The 18,889-nt window shown below is 44.5% G+C and overlaps 1 protein-coding gene across 5 annotated transcripts in view; it reads left to right on the top strand.

Moving 5' to 3' along the window:
* Nucleotides 1-18,889, top strand: part of LOC104846635 (sp110 nuclear body protein-like) — a 77,429-nt gene that overhangs the window by 28,345 nt on the left and 30,195 nt on the right. The window contains exon 4 of one of the 5 annotated variants that reach the window (XR_010322215.1): nucleotides 8,957-9,007. The exons of the other annotated variants lie outside the window; for them this stretch is intronic. The gene's annotated coding sequence lies outside the window, so the exon portion shown is untranslated. Of the gene's footprint in view, nucleotides 1-8,956; nucleotides 9,008-18,889 lie in introns of those variants that run through there. 5 annotated transcript variants of the gene reach the window in all.

The following is an 18,889-nucleotide window of genomic DNA, read 5'->3' as shown; positions in this document are numbered from 1 at the left end:
TTCTACCAAAAGCAATCTATATATTTAATGCAATTCTGATCCAAATTCCAGCGACATTCTTTAAGGAGATGGAGAAACAAATCACCAGTTTCATATGGAAGGGAAAGAGGCCCCCGATAAATAAGGCATTACTGAAAAAGAAGAACAAAGTGGGAGGCCTTACTTTACCTGATTTTAGAACCTATTATACCGCCACAGTAGCCAAAACAGCCTGGTACTGGTACAACAACAGATACATGGACCAATGGAACAGAATTGAGAAGCCATACGTAAATCCATCCACATATGAGGAGTTGATATTTGACAAAGGCCCCAAAACAGTTAACTGGGGAAAAGACAGTCTTTTTAACAAATGGTGCTGGCATACCTGGATATCCATCTGCAAAAAAATGAAACAAGACCCATACCTCACTCCATGCACAAAAACGAACTCAAAATGGTTCAAAGACCTAAATATAAAATAAAAAACGATAAAGATCATGGAAGAAAAAATAGGGACAACATTAGGAGCTCTAATACATGGCATAAACAGTATACAAAACATTATAAAGAATGTAGAAGAAAAACTAGATAACTGGGAGCTCCTAAAAATCAAACACCTATTCTCACCCAAAGACTTCACCAAAAGAGTAAAAAGACTACCTGCAGACTGGGAAAAACTTTTTAGCTATGACATTTCTGATCAGCACCTGATCTCTAAAATCTACATGATACTGCAAAAACTCAACTGCAAAAAGACAAATAACCCAATTAAAAAATGGGCAAAAGATGTGAATAGACACTTCACTAAAGAAGACATTCAGGTAGCTAACAGATATATGAGGAAATGTTCACAATCATTAGCCATTAGAGAAATGCGGATCAAAACTACAATGAGATTTCATCTCACTGCAACAAGACTGGCATTAATCCAAAAAACACAAAACAATAAATGTTGCAGAGGCTGTGGAGAGATTGGAACACTTATACACTGTTGGTGGGAATGTCAAATGGTACAACAACTTTGGAAATCGATTTGGCATTTCCTTAAAAAGCTAGAAACAGAACTACCATATGATCCAGCAATCCCACTCCTTGGAATATATCCTAGAGAAATAAGAGCCTCTACACAAACAGATATACGCACACCCATGTTTATTGCAGCACTGTTTACAATAGCAAAAAGATGGAAGCAACCAAGGTGCCCATCAATGGATGAATGGATAAATAAATTATGGTATATTCACACAATGGAATACTACGCATTTATAAAGAACAGTGAGGAATCTGTGAAACATTTCATAACGTGGAGGAACTTGGAAAGCATTATGCTGAATGAAATTAGTCAGTTGCAAAAGGACAAATATTGTGTAAGAGCACTACTATGAGAACTTGAGAAATAGTTTAAACTGAGGAGACAACATTCTTTTGTGGTTACGAGATGGGGGAGGGAGGGAGGGTGGGAGGGGGTATTCACTAATTAGATAGTAGATAAGAACTACTTTAGGTGAAGGGAAAGACAACACACAATACAGGGGAGGTCAGCACAATTGGACTAACAAAAGCAAAGATGTTTCCCGAATAAACTGAATGCTTCGAAGGCCATCGTAGCAGGGACAGGGGTCTGGGGACCATGGTTTAGGGGACATCTAAGTCAATTGACATAATAAAATCTATTAAGAAAACATCCTGCATCCCACTTTGTAGAGTGGTGTCTGGGGTCTTAAACGCTAGGAAGCAGCCACCTAGGACGCATCAATTGGTCTCAACCCACCTGGGTCAAAGGAAAATGAAGAATACCAAGGACACAAGGCGATTCCAAGCCCAAGAGACAGAAAGGGCCACATGAACCAGCGACTACATCTTCCTGAGACCAGAAAAACTAGATGGTGCCCGGCTACAACCGATGACAGCCCTGAGAGAGAACACAACAGAGAACCCCTGACGGAGCAGGAGAGCAGTGGGATACAGACCCCAAATTCTCCTAAGACCAGACTTAATGGTCTGACTGAGACTAGAAGGACCCCGGTGGTCATGGCCCCCAGACCTTCTGTTGGCCCAGGACAGGAACCATTCCTGAAGCCAACTCTTCAGACATGGATTGGACTAGACAATGGGTTGGAGAGGGATGCTGGTGAGGAGTGAGCTTCCTGGATCAGATGACACTTGAGACTATGTTGGCATCTCCTGCCTGGAGGGGAGGTGAGAGGGTGGAGGGGGTTAGAAGCTGGTGAAATGGACATGAAAAGAGAGAGTGGAGGGAGAGAGCAGGCTGTCTCATTAGGGGGAGAGTAATTGGGAGTGTGTAGCAAGGTATATATGGGTTTTTGTGTGAGAGACTGACTTGATTGGTAAATTTTCACTTAAAGCACAATAAAAATTACTTAAAAAAAAAAAAAGAATAAAGAGCGTACCTGCTTTAAATTTAGTGAGATCCCCAGACATAACTGTAACTTGAGCCCCAGTGTTGATTAATGCCTTGAAAGTTAGCCAACTGGTACATCTCAGTAGATATTAGAGTGATTGAGAACGTGTCTTGTACAGGCGCAAAAGCCAGCTAGCACCGTTGTAGGTTTTTGTTTTACAAATTCTTTAGTAAATTTTGCATTTCTAATTGGGTTAAATTGAGGACCCTTGCTTCAGATTTTTGTTTCCTCCTCCTTTATCCGGGGTTTTGTTCTGTACGAGGGGGTGGTGTTATTGGATATACTCAAGGGGAGGTCTAGTCAACCCTGCTCAGATGTATAAAGTTTCTTCTCATCCTAGCCATCACCCAATGGGCTTGTATATTGTACATTGCACAGGACATCAGTCTTTCCCTGAGCACTCATTAGAAGGATTTCAACATCTGGTTGAGACACAACCAATTCCAGGGTAAAAGTCATTCCCCTGAGCCTAGAGTCAGACATAGCTTATCAAGACATGCAATTAACTGGAGACATGCAGATAGGGCTGGGCTGAGACCCCCCTAGTCAGTGCCCATAAGCCTGTCCCTACACACCAATTACTGAAATTTCTGGCATTGGTTGGTTAAATTGATAACAAAGACTCAGTGTTGTTGAGTTATTTTATTTCTTTTAAATATTTTGTATTGTGCTGTAAGTGAAAGTTTACAAATCAAGTCAGTCTCTCACACAAAAACCCATATACACCTTGCTACATACTCCCAATTACTCTCCTCTTAATGAGCCAGCCCTCTCTCTCCCTCCACTCTCTCTTTTCGTGTCCATTTCACCAGCTTCTAACCCCCTCCACCCTCTCACCTCCCCTCCAGGCAGGAGATGCCAACATAGTCTCAAGTGTCACCTGATCCAGGAAGCTCACTCCTCACCAGCATCCCTCTCCAACCCATTGTCCAGACAATCCATGTCTGAAGAGTTGGCTTCAGGAATGGTTCCTGTCCTGGGCCAACAGAAGGTCTGGGGGCCATGACCACCGGGGTCCTTCTAGTCTCAGTCAGACCATTAAGTTTGGTCTTATGAGAATTTGGGGTCTGTATCCCACTGCTCTCCTGCTCCGTCAGGGGTTCTCTGTTGTGTTCCCTCTCAGGGCTGTCATCGGTTGTAGCTGGGCACCATCTAGTTCTTCTGGTCTCAGGATGATGTAGTCGCTGGTTCATGTGGCCCTTTCTGTCTCTTGGGCTCGTAATTACCTTGTGTCCTTGGTGTTCTTCATTCTCCTTTGATCCAGGTGGGTTGACACTCATTGATGCACCTTAGATGGCCGCTTGCTAGCGTTTAAGACCCCAGACGCCACTCTTCAAAATGGGTTGCAGAATGTTTTCTTAATAGATTTTATCATGTCAACTGACTTAGATGTCCCCTAAACCATGGTCCCCAAACCCCTGCCCCTGGTATGCTGGCCTTTGAAGCATTCAGTTTATTCAGGAAACATCTTTGCTTTTGGTTCAGTCCAATTGTGCTGACCTCCCCTGTATTGTGTGTTGTCTTTCCCTTCACCTAAAGGAGTTCTTATCTACTATCTAATTAGTGAATACCCCTCTCCCACCCTCCCTCCCTCCCCCCTCTCTTAACCACAAAAGAAAGTTTTCTTCTCAGTTTAAACTATTTCTCAAGTTCTTATAATAGTGCTCTTATACAATATTTGTCCTTTTGCCTCTGACTAATTTCACTCAGCACAATGCCTTCCAGGTTCCTCCATGTTGAGTTGTAGCGACACCGTGACAGAATAAACTGGTCCCATAGGCTTCCCTAGGCTGTAATCCTTACAGGAGCAGTTTGCTAGGTCTTTCTCCCATGGATCTGCTGGGTGGTTCAAACCACCAAGCTTTTTGTTAGCAGCCCAGTGCTTAATCATTTGTGCCACCGGAGGCTCAGTTGTTGTTGTTGTTAGGTGCCATCAAGTCAGTTCCAACTCATAGCGACAAAACACTGCCCAGTCCTGCGTTATGTTCACAGTCGTTGTTATGCTTGAGCCCGTTGTTGCAGCTACCATGTCGATCCATCTTGTTGAGGTTCTTCCTCTTTTCTGCTGACCCTGTACTTTACCAAGCATGATGTCCTTCTCCAGAGACTGATTCCGCCTGACAACACGTCCAAAGTATATAAGATGTAGTCTTGCCATCCTTGCTTCTAAGGAGCATTCTAGTTGTACTTCTTCCAAGACAGATTTGTTTGTTCTTTCGGCATTCCATTGTAAATTCAATATTCTTCGCCAACACCACAATTCAAAGGTGTAAATTCTTCTTTGGTTTTCCTTATTCATTGTCTAGCTTTCGCATGCATATAATGCAATTGAAAATACCATGGCTTGGGATCAGGCGCACCTTAATCTTCAAGGTGACGTCTTTGCTTTTCAACACTTTAAAGAGGTTTTTCTCAGCAGATTTGCCCAATGCAATATGTCTCTTGATTTCTTGACTGCTGCTTCCATGGTTGTTATTACGGATCCAAATAAAATGAAATCCTTGACAACTTCTATCTTTTCTCTGTTTATCATGATATTGCTTATTGGTAAGGTTGTGAGGATTTTTGTGTTCTTTATGTTGAGGAGTAATTCATACTGAAGGCTGTGGTCTTTGATCTTCATCAGTAAGTGCTTCAAGTCCTCTTTACTTTCAGCAAGCAAGGCTCTGTTATCTGCATATCACAGGATGTTAACAAGTCTTCCTCAAATCCTGATGCCCCGTTCTTCTTCATAAGGTTCAGCTTCTCAAATTATTTGCTCAGTATACAGATTGAACAGGTCTGGTGAAAGGATACAACCCTGACACATACCTTTCCTGACTTTAAACCATGCAGTATCCCCTTGTTCTGTCTGAACAACTGCCTCTTGATCTATGTACAGATTCCTCACGAGCACAATGAAGTGTTCTGGAATTCTCATTCTCCACAATGTTATCCATAATTTGTTGTGATCCACACAGTCAGCAATGGTATCTCTGGTTCCACACCCTCTTCTGAATCCGTCCGGAATTTCTGGCAGTTCCTTGTGGATATACTGCTGCAGCTGCTTTTGAATGATCTTCAGCAAACTTTTACTCGCGTGTGATATTAATGATATTGTTCGATAATTTCTGCATTTGGTTGGATCACCTTTCTTGGGAAGAGGCATAAAAGTGAGTCTATTCCAGTCAGTTGGCCAGGTAGCTAGCTGTCTTCCAAATTACAGACTTAGAGAAGTGAACACTTCCAGCACTGCCTTATTTGTTGAAACATCTCAATTGGTATTCCGTCAATTTCCAGAGTCCTGGTTTCACCAATGCCTTCAGTGCAGCTTGGACTTTCTTCCTTCAGTACCATTGGTTCCTGATTATACGCTACCTGCTGAAATGATCGAACGTGGACCAATTCTTTTTGCTATAAAGACTCTGTGTATTCCTTCCATCTTCTTTTCATGCCTCCTGCGTTGTTTAATATCTTCCCCATAGAATCCTTCACTATTACAACTCAAGGCTTGAATTTTCTCTTCAGTTCTTCCAGCTTGAGAAATGCTGAGCATGTTCTACCCTTTTTGCTGTCTATCTCCAGGTCTTTGCACATGTCATTATAATAATTTACTCCGTCTTCTGTAGCCCCCCTTTGAAATCTTCTGTTTAGTCCTTTTACTTCATTATTTCTTCTTTTGCTTTAGCTACTGGACATTCAAGAGCAAGTTTCAGAGTGTCTTCTGACATTCATTTTGGTCTTTTCTTTCTTTCCTGTCTTTTTAATGACCTCTTGCTTTCTTCATGCACGATGTCCTTCATGTCATTCCATAACTCATCTGGTCTTTGGTCATTAGCATTCAATGCATCAAACGTATTCTTGATGTGGTCTCTAAATTCAGGTGGGATATACTAAAGGTCATATTTTGCTCTCGTGGACTTGTTCTATTATTCTTCAGCTTCAACTTCAATTTGCATAAGAGCAGTTGATGGTTTGTTCCACAGTTGGCCCCTGGCTTTGTTCTGACTGATGATATTGAGCTTTTCCATTGTCTCTTTCCACAGATGTAGTCAATTTGATTCCTGTGTATTCTGTCTGGCAAGTTCTGTGTGTGTATAGTCTCTGTATATATTGGTGAAAAAAGGTACTTGCAATGAAGAAGTCATTGGTCTTGCAAAATTCTACCCTCCAATCTCCACCATCGTTTCTATTACCAAGGCCATATTTTCCTACTGAGGATACTTCTTCTTTGTTCCCAACTTTGGCATTTCAATCACCAGTAATTATCAATGCACCTTGATTGCATGTTCCATCAATTTCAGACTGCAGAAACTGGTAGAATTCTTCCATTTCTTCATCTTGGCTTTAGTGGTTGGTGCCTAAATTTGCACAATAGTCTGGCCTTCCTTGTAGGCATATGGATATTATCCTACCACTGACAGTTTTGCACTTCAAGATAGACCTTGAAATGTTCTTTTTGACGATGAGTGCAATGCTATTCCTCTTCAAGTTGTCATTCCCGGAATAGTAGACCATATGATTGTCCGATTCAAATTGGCCAACATCAGTCCATTTCAGCTCACTAATGACTAGGATATCTATGTTTATGTGTTCCTTTTCATTTTTGAAACTTGCCAATTTACCTAGAGTCATACTTTGTACATTCCACGTTCCGATTATTAATGGATGTTTGCAGCTGTTTTTGTAGTTTTGAGTCATGCCACATCAGCAAATGAAGGTACTGAAAGCTTGACTCCATCTACATCATTAAGGTCGACTCTACTTTGAGAAGGCATCTCTTCTCCATTTGTCTTTTGAGTGCCTTCCAACCTGGGGGGGGGGGGGCTCATCTCCCAGCACTCTATCAGTGTTTCACTGCTACTCATAAGGTTTTCACTGGCTAATTCTTTTCAGAAGTAGACTGCCAGGTCCTTTTTCCTAGTCTATCTTAGTCTGGAGGCTCAGCTGAAACCTGCCCACCATGGGTAACCCTGCTGGTATCTGAATACCAGCAGCATAGCTTTCAGCATCACAGCAACACACAAGCCCGTACAATATGACAAACTGACAGACACGTGGGGGAGATGCTCAGTAAGACTCAGCAAATGCAGCACGAAGCAGCCCAGCTCAAAGCGCAAGTTAGCCAGCAGACAGCAACACCACTCAGAGAGCATGCTCACCACCAGCAAGTGGCAGAGCCAGCTGGCAGCCAAAGCGAGGGAAGAAAGACTCCTGGTGGTGATGGCTGTCGCCCAGATACCCTGCTTGCTGCACTGGTAATCTTGCGGCATCCTGTGAGGAGGTGGGATTAACACCCAACTTAAAATTGGGTTTGGATGTCAAAACTGATGATGCTACAACATGCATCAAGAGTGAATAAATGAAGAGATGTGTTACTTACATATTGAGGCTTTCAGGGTGGACTCTCAAACCAATCTGAAAATGGCTTGAATGTAGGGAGGGGTGAGTAGCCCCCAGGCTTACTATGGTTAAGGAATAGTGACAGAGTGAGGAGTCCTTTGGGGCTGAGGCTTGCCAGGCTTCAAGGGAAGGACCACTCAAGTTTTCTTATTGACTTGCCCAGATGTGAGGCCACAGGGGAAGAGGGAAGGTTGGGCTTGAAAGCTGTCAGCAAACATTGAAGATGGAGTCAGACTCTTTATTACAAAATCCAGCAGTTGACATGTGTGACCTTTAACTTGACAATGTGTGTTGGGAACTGTCTCACTTTCCCTGTGAAGCATAGTGGGGCCCAAAACTCTTGACTAACCAAGATCTCAGTCAGGGGTCATGGGTGGGTCTGGGCTTTCTGGGGAACTGGCATCTTCACCCTGACCAGGGCAGGCCAGGAGTCCAGTCAGACAGTGAGAACAGACAGAGTGTCAACCTCAGGAAAAGAGCAAGAGACTGGTGAGTTCAGGAAGAAAAGGCCAGAAAGATCCCCTGTTCTGTGGGTGGAGTGGGGAGGCTCCTTTAGGAAGTCCTAGGGCCCAGTAAGTGGAGGGGGCTGTACTGGAAGGTGAGACCATCAATCGATCGAGAGGAATCTCTGCCCTGGCTTTTGAGAATGGGGGGACATGTCCATTCATCAGTCATGCCCTTGCTGAGGCCTTCTTACTTATGTCATGGAGAGTTGTGGCAAGTGGACAGGATTTCTCTCCTGAGATGTAGCTGACTCCCAGCCCTCTTCAAACCTTGCTCCATCTCTTGATTGTCCATTCCCAGCCTTTTCCGGCACCCTCCATCCATAACACAGCGGATAGCCCCTTTCCTGATTCCCAACCTTTAGTGCAGAGAGAATATATCCTGAGTGTGTGGAGCCTGCAGCTGAGTGGCTGGGGCGTGGCCACACACTGTCTGCCTTGTGGAGCCAGGGGTGAACCAGGGGCTCCTGCCTGTGGCTTTTTTATCCAGGCCCTTTCTTGGTAGCCACTTGAGTTACTTGGAATTCCTTTGCATCTGTCTTCCCCTGTATGTGCGTCTCTGTGTCGATTCTGCCTTTTTATAACCCTAAGTGATTAGGTTTAATATCCAAGCTACTCTGCTAGGATGGTATGGAGCCAGGCAGTGTTTTGTTCTGTCGTACACAGGGTCACTATGGATTGGAACTGACTGGACAGCACCTAACAACAACAAAAACTACTCTGGTATGACTTCATTAACATAACAGAAGAAAGCTGTTATTCCCAAACAGGGTCATATTTACAGGTACAGGGTTTAGGATTTCAATACATATTTGTGAGTGTGGGGGTGGGGGGGCACAATTCAATCCATAACAAGTCCCTTCCAGCTCTGACAAGATGTGGTTCTCGGGGCCACTTGATTGTTCTTGCCACCACTTCCACCGCACACTGAAAGGCTAGGCTTGTTCCATCGTGGTCAGAGGATGCTAGGATGATGTGTTCTGGAGCCAGTGTCTGTGGGTCTCTGATCACAGCGGGCTGCATTATCTCTCCTTCCAGTTGGACATGTTAGATGAGTGTGAGGTGTGCTATCGAGGGGGACAGCTGCTGTGCTGTGACACTTGCTGGAGATCCTTTCATGAGGACTGTCACATCCCGCCCATGGACGGCAAGAGATCAGTGTGTCCACCCCCACCTCACACCATGGTGCCGTGGTGGCTCAGCCTCTGGGCTCTTGTCCCAGATGGGAAGGCACAGGGTCACCCAAGAGGAGTGGGGTCCAGCAGAGCCTGGTGGAGCAGCAGCATGTGCTCCCTCTGCTGTCATTGATGCTCTTCTGGGCTCTGAGGCCACAGGTGAGGCCCCTGCACCCACATGGCATGGGAGATCCCCTTCCCAGCTCTCCTGTCACGGGGTGGGGAAGGTTTTGTTCTGTGCTTACTCAGAAAAAGCAGGAAACACGGCCCCATTCCTGTCTTTTACCAGGCTGCTGGGGGCCCGAATTCCCAGGGGTTAAGGCACTCAGGGCTGACAGGTAGGGCTGGTTGTCTCTCCTATATTCCCAGGTAAAGAGGAGAGGAGAAAAGCAAGCCCATCACTCATGTGATGCCATATTCCATGGATTGACACCCTGCTATGACCATTGATGGAGGGGTCAGTGGCTTGAGACTCCAAGTGCGGGTCTTCAGTAGATGGACCTCCATGCCCTCTGGGAGGTGTCTCCCACAGCTATTCCAGAGGGGGACAGTGGCACCCACAGAAACAGTGACTGTCTCTGGGACCTTGCCACCTGCTCACTTTCTGCCCAATCTCCCAGGACTCTGTGGAGAGTCCTTCATCTGCAAGATGAAGGATTCTTCAGGAAGCCAACAGTGTCTTTGTGAATCTGGGACCCTGGAGAGGCCGATGTAGTCTTCAGATCAGCTGGTGAGTTGACTGTGAGCCCCAAACCTTCTTCTGTGAAGGTCAGGAAAGGGACCCAAAGGGAACCTTCAAGATCTTGCTGAGATGATGACAGTTTAATGCCAAAACAGGGTCAGGATAAAACTCAGCCTGTCCCTCAGACCTCAGCAAACCTGGATGGAAGGCTGGTTTTGTCTGGTTGCTCCCATTCATATGTTTAGGTGCAGGCCTGGTGTCACATTCCACATTCTCCAAGTTACATTTCACATTTCTCCTTAAAGCTCTTTTCCCATTTTACAGAAATGCGAGTTCATCTTCTTGAAGGCGTATTGCCATCCTCAAAGCTACTTTTTTGCAGACACTCCATGGAACATAAGTCATATTTTTTGATTCTCATGACCAGTTGTTGTTGTTAGCTGCTGTCAAGTGGGCCCCTGTCTCATGGCAATCCCCACACACGAGGGAACAAAACACTGCCTGTTCCTCCACCATCCCTATGATCACTTGGGGATTGGACCATTGTGGTCCATAAGGCTGATTTTGTAAGATGATTGTCAGGCCTTCCTTCCTAGACTGTCTTGATCGGGAAGCTCCCCTGAAACCTGTTTAGCGTTATAGCAATGTGCAAGCCTCCACTGACAGACAAGTGCATTGGCTGGGAATCAGCTTCGTCTCCTGCATGGGAGATGAGAATTCTACCACTGAACCACCCTTGTCCCTAGCATCCATCTTACATAAAGGTGCCATTTGAGAAATTGGTTGTATGAGTCCTCTAGGTGCTGATGTTTGCAAGAAGGAAGGAGAAGAGAGAGGTCTAGCTGCAGGCCTTGGAGTGGCAGTACCTGGTTCAAAGTCTACCGCCATGCATTAGCTCTGGGAGGCTGTGGGAGTACCTTCACCTCTTGTGGTGTCTCAGTCCGTTGTTGTTGTTAGGCACCGTCTTAGTCATCTAGTGGTGCTGTAACAGAAATACCACCAGTAGATGCCTTTAACAAAGAGAAATTTATTCTCTCACAGTCTGGTAGGCTAGAAGTCCAAATTCAGGGTGTCAGCTCCAGGGGAAGCTTTCTGTGTTGGCTCTGGAGGAAGGTCCTTGTCATCAATCTTCGCCTGGACTAGGAGCTTCTCCGCACAGGAACTCTTGTGCTCCTGGCACTACTTTCTTGGTGGTATGAGCCCCTGCTCCCCCTGCTTACTTCCCTTTCCTTTTATCTCTTGCAGGATAAAAGGTGGTGCAGACCACATCCCAGGGAAACTCCATTTACATTGGATCAGGGATGTGACCTTAGTAACAGTGTTACAATCCAACCCTAATCCTCTTTAACATAAAATTACAATCACAAAATGGAGGACAACCACACAATACTGGGAATCATGGCCTAACCAAGTTGACACATATTTTTGGGAGACACAATTCAATCCATGACAGGTGCCATCGACTTGGTTCTGACTCAAAGTGACCCTATGTACAAGAGAATAGAACACTGCCCAGTCCTGCACCATCCTCACCATCATTGCTCTGTTTGAGCTCATTGTTGCAACCACTGTGTCAATCCATCTGGTTGAGGGTCTTCCTTTTTTTTTTGATGACCCTCTACTTTACCAGGCATGATGTTCTTCTCCAGGGACTGGTCCCTCCTGATAACATATCCAAAGCATAAGAGACTAAGTTTTGCCATCCTTGCTTCTAAGGAGCATTCTGGCTGAACTTCTTCCAAGAAGACTTGTTCGTTCTTTCGGCAGTCCATGGTATATTTAATGTTCTTCACCAACACCATAATTCAAAGGCATCAATTCTTCTTCTGTCTTCCTTATTCATTGTCCAGCTTTTACATGCATATGAGGCAATTGAAAATACCATGGCTTGGGTCAGGCTAACTTTCGTCCTCAAAGTGACCTCTTTACTTCTTAACATTTTAAAGAGGTCTTTTGAAGGAGATTCACTCAATGCAATTCGTCATCTGATTTCTTGACTGCTGCTTCCATGGGCATTAGTTGTGGATCCAAGTGAAATGAAATCTTTGACAACTTCAATATTTTCTCTGTTTATCATGATGTTGCTTGGTCTGGGTGTAAGGATTTTTGTTTTCTTTGTGTTGAAGGGAATCTGTACCGAAGGCTGTGGTCTTTGATCTTCATCAGTTAAGTGAATCAAGTCCTCTTCACTTCCAGCAAGCAAGGCTCTGTTATCTGCATATCACAGGTTGTTAACAAGTCTTCCTCCAATCCTGATGCCCCGCTCCTCTTCATATAGTCCAGCTTCTCAGATTATTTTGCTCAGCATTACAGATTGAATGAGCATGGTGAAAGGATACAACCTTGACACACAGCTTTCCTGATTTTAAGCCACACAGTATCCCCTTGTTCTGTTTGGACAAGTGCCTCTTGGTCTATGTACAGGTTCCTCATGAATACAAGTAAGTGTTCTGGAATTCCCATTCTTTGCAATGTTATCCATAATTTTTGTTACTATCCACACAGTTGAATGCCTTTTCGTAGTCAATAAAACACAGGCAAATATCTTTCTGGTATTCTCTGCTTTCAGCCAAGATCCATCTGACATCAGCAATGATATCCTTTGTTCTACATCCTCTCCTGAATCTGGCTTGAATCGGCAGTTCCCTGTTGAGGTACTGCTGCAACCGTTTTTGAATTATGTTCAGCAAAATTTTACTTGCCTGTGATATTAATGATACTGTTTGATAATTTCTATATTCTGTTGGATTACCTTTCTTTGGAATGAACACACATGCGGATCTCTTCTAGTCAGGTAGCTATCTTCTAAATTGCTTGGCATAGATAAGTGATACTTCCAGTGTTGCCTCCACTTGTTAAAACATCTCAGTCGGTATTCCATCAATTCCCAGAGCCTTGTTTTTCATTAATGCCTTCAGTGCAGTTGGACTTCTTCCTTCAGTACCATCAGTTCTTTTCATATTCTACCTCCTGAAATGGTTGAAAGTCGACCAGTTCTTTTTGGTATAGTGACTCTGTGTATTCCTAGTATCTTCTTTAGATGCTTCCTGCATTATTCAATATTTTGCCAATAAAATTCTTCAAAATAGCAACTTGGGTGTGATGGTTAAGATTGTGTGTCAATTTAGCTGGGCCATGATTCTCAGTGTTTCAGCAGTTGTATAATGTCGTGATCACTTTCCTGTTGAAATTTGATATGTGATCACCCCCATGATGGAATCTGCTGAGTGGTATCAGTGGGGGTGGAGCCTGTGGAAGCTCACTGCCCCCTCAGCCTTCATCTCTCTGCCTTTCAATGTCTACTTCCTTTTCCTCCTTGCCTTGCAAAGGTTGTTGGCTTCTTCTGGATCCAGCAGCTGTCTCTTGTCTGACCTTGTTCTTGGGACTTGAGCTAGCAGCTTACCTGTTCGTCTTGGGATTCGCCGATCTTCATGGCCTGCGAGCAAAAGTCCTGCTCCCCGACCTGCCTATCTTGGGTTCACCAGCCCCTGCAGCTGACTCAGGAAAAACCTTGCGGTCTTGCCTGCCAACCTTGGGGATTCCTCGACCATCACAACCTGTGAGTGGGATCCCTGCTCTCCAACCTGCTCATCTTGGGTTCACCAGCTTCTGCAGCACTGTGAATTGGGAAAGGACTCTACCCTGTTCCAAGGACTTGGGACGTTCCAACCCCTACAATTGTGTGAGCTGTTTCCTTAATATAAATCTCTCTATAGGGTCGCTATGAGTCGGAATCGACTCGACGGCACTGGGGTTTTTTTTTTTTTTTTTTTGGTTATGTATATTTATATGCATTACTGGTTTTGCTTCTCTAGAGAACCCAGCCTAAGACAATTGGTACCGGGAGTGGAGTATTGCTCCAACAGATACCTAAAGTGTGGAAGTAGTTTTGAAACTGAATGGATAGAGTTGTGGCAGAGGACCAGTGCAGCAGAACCAAGAGACCACTGTGAGATGGCACTGGAGCCAACCCACAGAGCGAGAGCCCGAGTGCCTGTGTGCAGGAGGCTTCCTGGCAGATTGGGGTGCCTCTAGGCACTTATCAGTGGAGCTGCAGAGCTTTGGAACACTTGCCCCAGCAGTGCAGATTTAGGTGTGAGGCCCAAAGGGCCAAGAGGCAGAAACCAGGAAGTAGAAGCTGAAGAGACAACACAAGAAGCTGAGCTGCCTCAGTCTCAAAAGGTATGGCCATGACCTCAGGGATTACAAAGAGTGGAGCCATGGCCTCTGGTGTTTGTAAGGGTGGAATTACCACTCAGGTGGACTAGGAGAATGATGCACCTGAAGCCAAGGGAGCAGAGTTGTGGTCCCAGTGAGCCTGGAAGGCAGAGCTGAAGCCCAGGGCCAAGAGGTCTCCACTCAGGATCCAGAGAGTGTGGCCAATATATAAAGCCTGGAGGGCAAGGCTATTGTGTAAATTGTCTCAGAGAACAGAGGATTATTTTCAAAGCTTTGAGGGCTAATGTTATGTGTTCTGCTGACTTGTTTGGTGCCTGTTATGCCTTCTTTCCTTTCAGTTTCTCCCATTGGTAATGGAAATGTCTAGCTTGTGCCTGTTTTGCCATTGTACCTTTGGAAGCAGATAACTTGTATACTAGATTTCACAGATGAGGAATTTGGGGGATTTTGGACTTGGAGTTAAGACTTTTGCTATGATATGATGGGGTGAATATGTTTTGCATATTACAACGATATGATTTCGGCCGGGGCCAAAGAGTGGAATGTCATGGATTGAACTGTGTCCCCCCAAAAATATGTGTCAACTTGGTTTGGCCACGATTCCCAGTATTGTGTGTTTGTCCTCCATTTTGTGATTATAATTTTATGTTGAAAGGATTAGGGTGGGATTATAACATCATCTTACTCAGGCCACCTCCCTGATCCAAGGTAAAGGGAGTTTCCCCGGGGAGCTGCCTGCATCACCTTTTATCTCTCAAGAGACAAAAGGAAAGGGAATCAAGCAGAGTTTCGGACCTCATACCACCAAGAAAGCAGCACCAGGAGCAGAGCGCATCCGTTGGGCCTGGGGTCCCTGCGCCTGAGAAGATCCTCAACCATGGAAAGATTGAGGACAAGGACTGTCCTCCAGAGCTGACGAAGAGGGGAAGCCTTCCCTGGAGCTGACATCCTGAATTTGGACTTATAACCTACCAGACTGTGAGAGAATAAATTTCTCTTTTTTAAAGCCAACCACTTGTGGTATTTCTGTTATGGCAGCACTAGATGACTAAGACGTTGGGGTTTGAATTTTTCTTCAGTTCTTTCAGCTTGAGGTTGTGTTTTTCCCTTTTGATTTTCTAACTCAGAACTTTCGTTATAATACCTCAGACTTCTTGAGCTGCCATTTGAAATCTTCTGTTGAGCTCTTTTACTTCATCATTTCTTCCATTCGCTTTAGCTACTCGAAGTTCAAGAGCAAGTTTCAGAGTCTGTTCTAACATCCATTTTGGTCTTTTCTTTCTTTCCTGTCTTTTTAATGAACTTTTGCTTACTTCATATATGATGTCCTTGGTGTCATCCCACAGCTCATCTGGTCTTCTGTCATTAGTTTTCAATGTGTCAAATCTATTCTTGAGATGGTCTCTAAATTTAGGTGAGATATAATCAAGGTTGTACTTTGGCTCTCGTGGACTTGTTCTAATTTTCTTCAGCTTCAACTTGAACTTGCATTTGAGTAATTTATAGTCTGTTCTGCAGTTGGCCTTTGGCCTTTTTTCAGCTGATGGTATTGAGCTTCTCCATCATCTCTTTCCACAGATGTAGTTGGTTTGATTCCTGTGTATTCCATCTGGTGAGGTCCATGTGTATAGTTGCCATTTATGTTGTTGAAAAAAGGTGTTTGCAATGAATAAGTCGTTGGTCTTCCAAACTTCTCTCATGTGATCTCCGGTGTCATGTGTATTATCAAGGCCATTATTTTCCAACTATGGACACTTTTTATCTCAGTCTAGCCTTCCCTTAAAGTGGAAATGTGTTTCTCACAGATAGCCTAAGAATTAAGAGCACAGACTTAGGAGCCAACAGCATAGGCTCAAATCTGTGAAATCTTGGGTAATTTACTTAACTACTCCAAGCCTCAGTTTCCTCATCCATAAGATGGGGGTTAATATGGTACCTATCTCATAAGGTTGTGGTAAAGATTAAATAAGTTAATATAAGTGGTGTACTTAGAATGGTACCTGGCACTCAGATGTTGTCATCATTATTACCCTGGAGGTAAAGGATTGTAGTGTATTTAGATTGTATTGTATTTAGATGGGCCCATACACGTGGTGATGGCTGTGCTAACATCATCCCTTTTGTGGCTTTGTCCCAGATTCAAGATTACGGGGAGCCCTTTAAGGAAACCATGTGGCTGGACCTGGTTAAGGAGAGACTGAAAAAGAAAGTCTCTGCAGTGGCATGGTTTCTGCGGGACATGCACCTCGTCTTTCACAACCATAAAACCTTTTACAGGGTTCCTTTTCCCTTTCTTGTTCTCTCCATTTGCCCCTAATTTCTGGAACAATAGAACTTGGCAAGATGGCACCCAGTCTCATCCTGGGGAAGGCTTACGAAAAGTAAAGGTTATATAAGGAAACTGTCTCTGCATTGCAGGGGTGAGAAAAAACTAAAGCCGTTGCTGTCAAGACAAGTCCAACTCATGGTGATCCCGTGTGTGCAGAGTAGAACTGTGCTCCATAGGGTTTTCATAGCTGTAACCTTTCAGAAACAGGCTGTCAGGCCTTCCTTCCTAGATGCCTCTGGGTGGGTTCAAACTGTCAACCTTTCAGTTAATGGCCAGACAACCATTTGCACCACCCAAGGACACCTAGGGACTGAGGGGTGGGTGGCAAAAGTCAGCAAGCCGAAGAGGAGAGGGTCCTTGTGAATGGTGCCTGAGGAGTCGTCTGTTCCCAGGTAGGCTGCTGGCTCCACCGAGAACAGTAAATTGCCTTCCTGTTTCTCCTTCCCACTGGGGGGGTGGGGGCGGGGAGACAGCTTAGGCTTTCATTGTTCTCCATGTCTCAGAAATACAGAAATGAATGACTTAATTAAATTAAATAAATCAAACTGCCAGATGCACACACCTGGATTTCTTTACATCTAAATTTCCGAGTGGACTCAAACATCTGAAATTGATCTCAGGTACAGTGTTTTTGTTGTTGTTTTTGGTTTACAGTGTTGGTTAGGAGTCTCTGGATGGCACAAACAGTTAAGCACTCTACTGCTAACCTAAAGGTTGCCAGTTCAAACTCACCCAGAGGCTCCTCAGAAGTAAGGCGTGGTGACCTGCTTACAAAAGGTCACAGCCTTGAATACCCTATGGAGCAGTTCTAACTCGGCATGCATATGGGGCTGCATGAGGCAGAATCAACTCAATGGCAACAACAACAATAGTGTTAGTGACTGTCTTTGTAACTAGAAAGAGAGGACTGGTTGAGCTAGCCGGAAATCCAAGCCATTCTTAACTTCAGTTTAAGGAGTTCACCCTGATTTTTATTCTCACAGTACTGATAGTTCTTGGAAAGTATCTAAGAAGATCTTCAGCTCCCTCTAGCCTCTTCCTCTTCCTCCATGCCAGGAGTTGGCTCGTTCACAAACCAAAAATTATAGATTGGTGTCCACTTCTACAGCTAGAGGGAGAAGAGGTTGACCCAGTGAACCCCTTGATGCCTGGCACAGTCTTAGCCTTGGAGAACAGGAGAGTCTTCCTTCCTTTAAAGAGCACGCTTTCAGGAAATGCTTTTTCTTTATCTATTTTGCCCCAAGCCTTATGCTCAAGTTTTTTAGTCGTCAGAACCCAGTCCTCAGTCCAGATCACCTGTAGGGTCCAAGTCAACAATTGGGCAGCATCTCATCCATTTCAATATTTTAGTAGTAGTGTCTCCCCAACCCCTAGCTCTGCCTGATGGGGAAGGCCAGTGGTCAGGGAAGGATAGGAGGGCTCCTCCCAAAACCATGAGTGATTCAATCATCTAATGCCTTTGTTTGCTGTTTTCTCTTTCAGACCTCTGATTTTGGTCAGGTGGGGCTTGATTTAGAGGCAGAATTGGAAAAGGATCTCAAAGATGTGCTTATTTTTGGTGAAGCCAATGAGAACAGTTTCCTGGCTCCTCCGTGACCTTATTCCAGAGAATGTGAGGCCCCCTTAACCTCAGGACCCCACTGGTGTGACCTTGGTGGGTCTTTAGATTGCCAAGGAGCCTGGGATGTTGTTGGCTTCCCCCTTGACACAAAGCCAGATCTTCATGGCATCATCACACCGTCCACAGTCTTTAACTGTTCCTCCTTAAGCCCAAAAACTTCTATCTTATCCCCCAAAATTTTAATACTTCTGTTATATCATCAAATATCCAGTCACAATTTGAATTCCGCCCCTCCCCCGCCTCACAAATTTCTTTTTGCAGTTGATTTGTTCAAATCAGATGCCCAAATAAGTCCCAGGCACTGGATTTAGCTAATCTGTCTTGTAAGTCTCTTTCAAGCAATAAGCCCCTCCCCCTTTCTTTCCTTGCTATGTATTCATTGAAGAATCTGAACCATTTTTCCTATAAAATTTTTCATATTCTTTATTTTTCCAGTTGCATTCCATCAGTGGTGTGTTCCTCTCTCCTCAGCAACTTTTGTAAATTAGTAGTCAGCCCTGGGTGGTGCAAATGGTTTGCGCTTGACTGCTAAACTAAAGGTTGGCCGCTCAAAGCCACCTAAACATACCATGGAAGAAAGGCCTGGTGACCTGCTTCCGTTAAGATTTCAGCC

This window comes from Loxodonta africana, chromosome 6 (genome assembly GCF_030014295.1).
Source record: "Loxodonta africana isolate mLoxAfr1 chromosome 6, mLoxAfr1.hap2, whole genome shotgun sequence".
NCBI lineage: Eukaryota > Metazoa > Chordata > Mammalia > Proboscidea > Elephantidae > Loxodonta > Loxodonta africana.
Note: the sequence above shows the minus strand (reverse complement) of the source record. Positions and strands in the feature narration are given on the sequence as shown.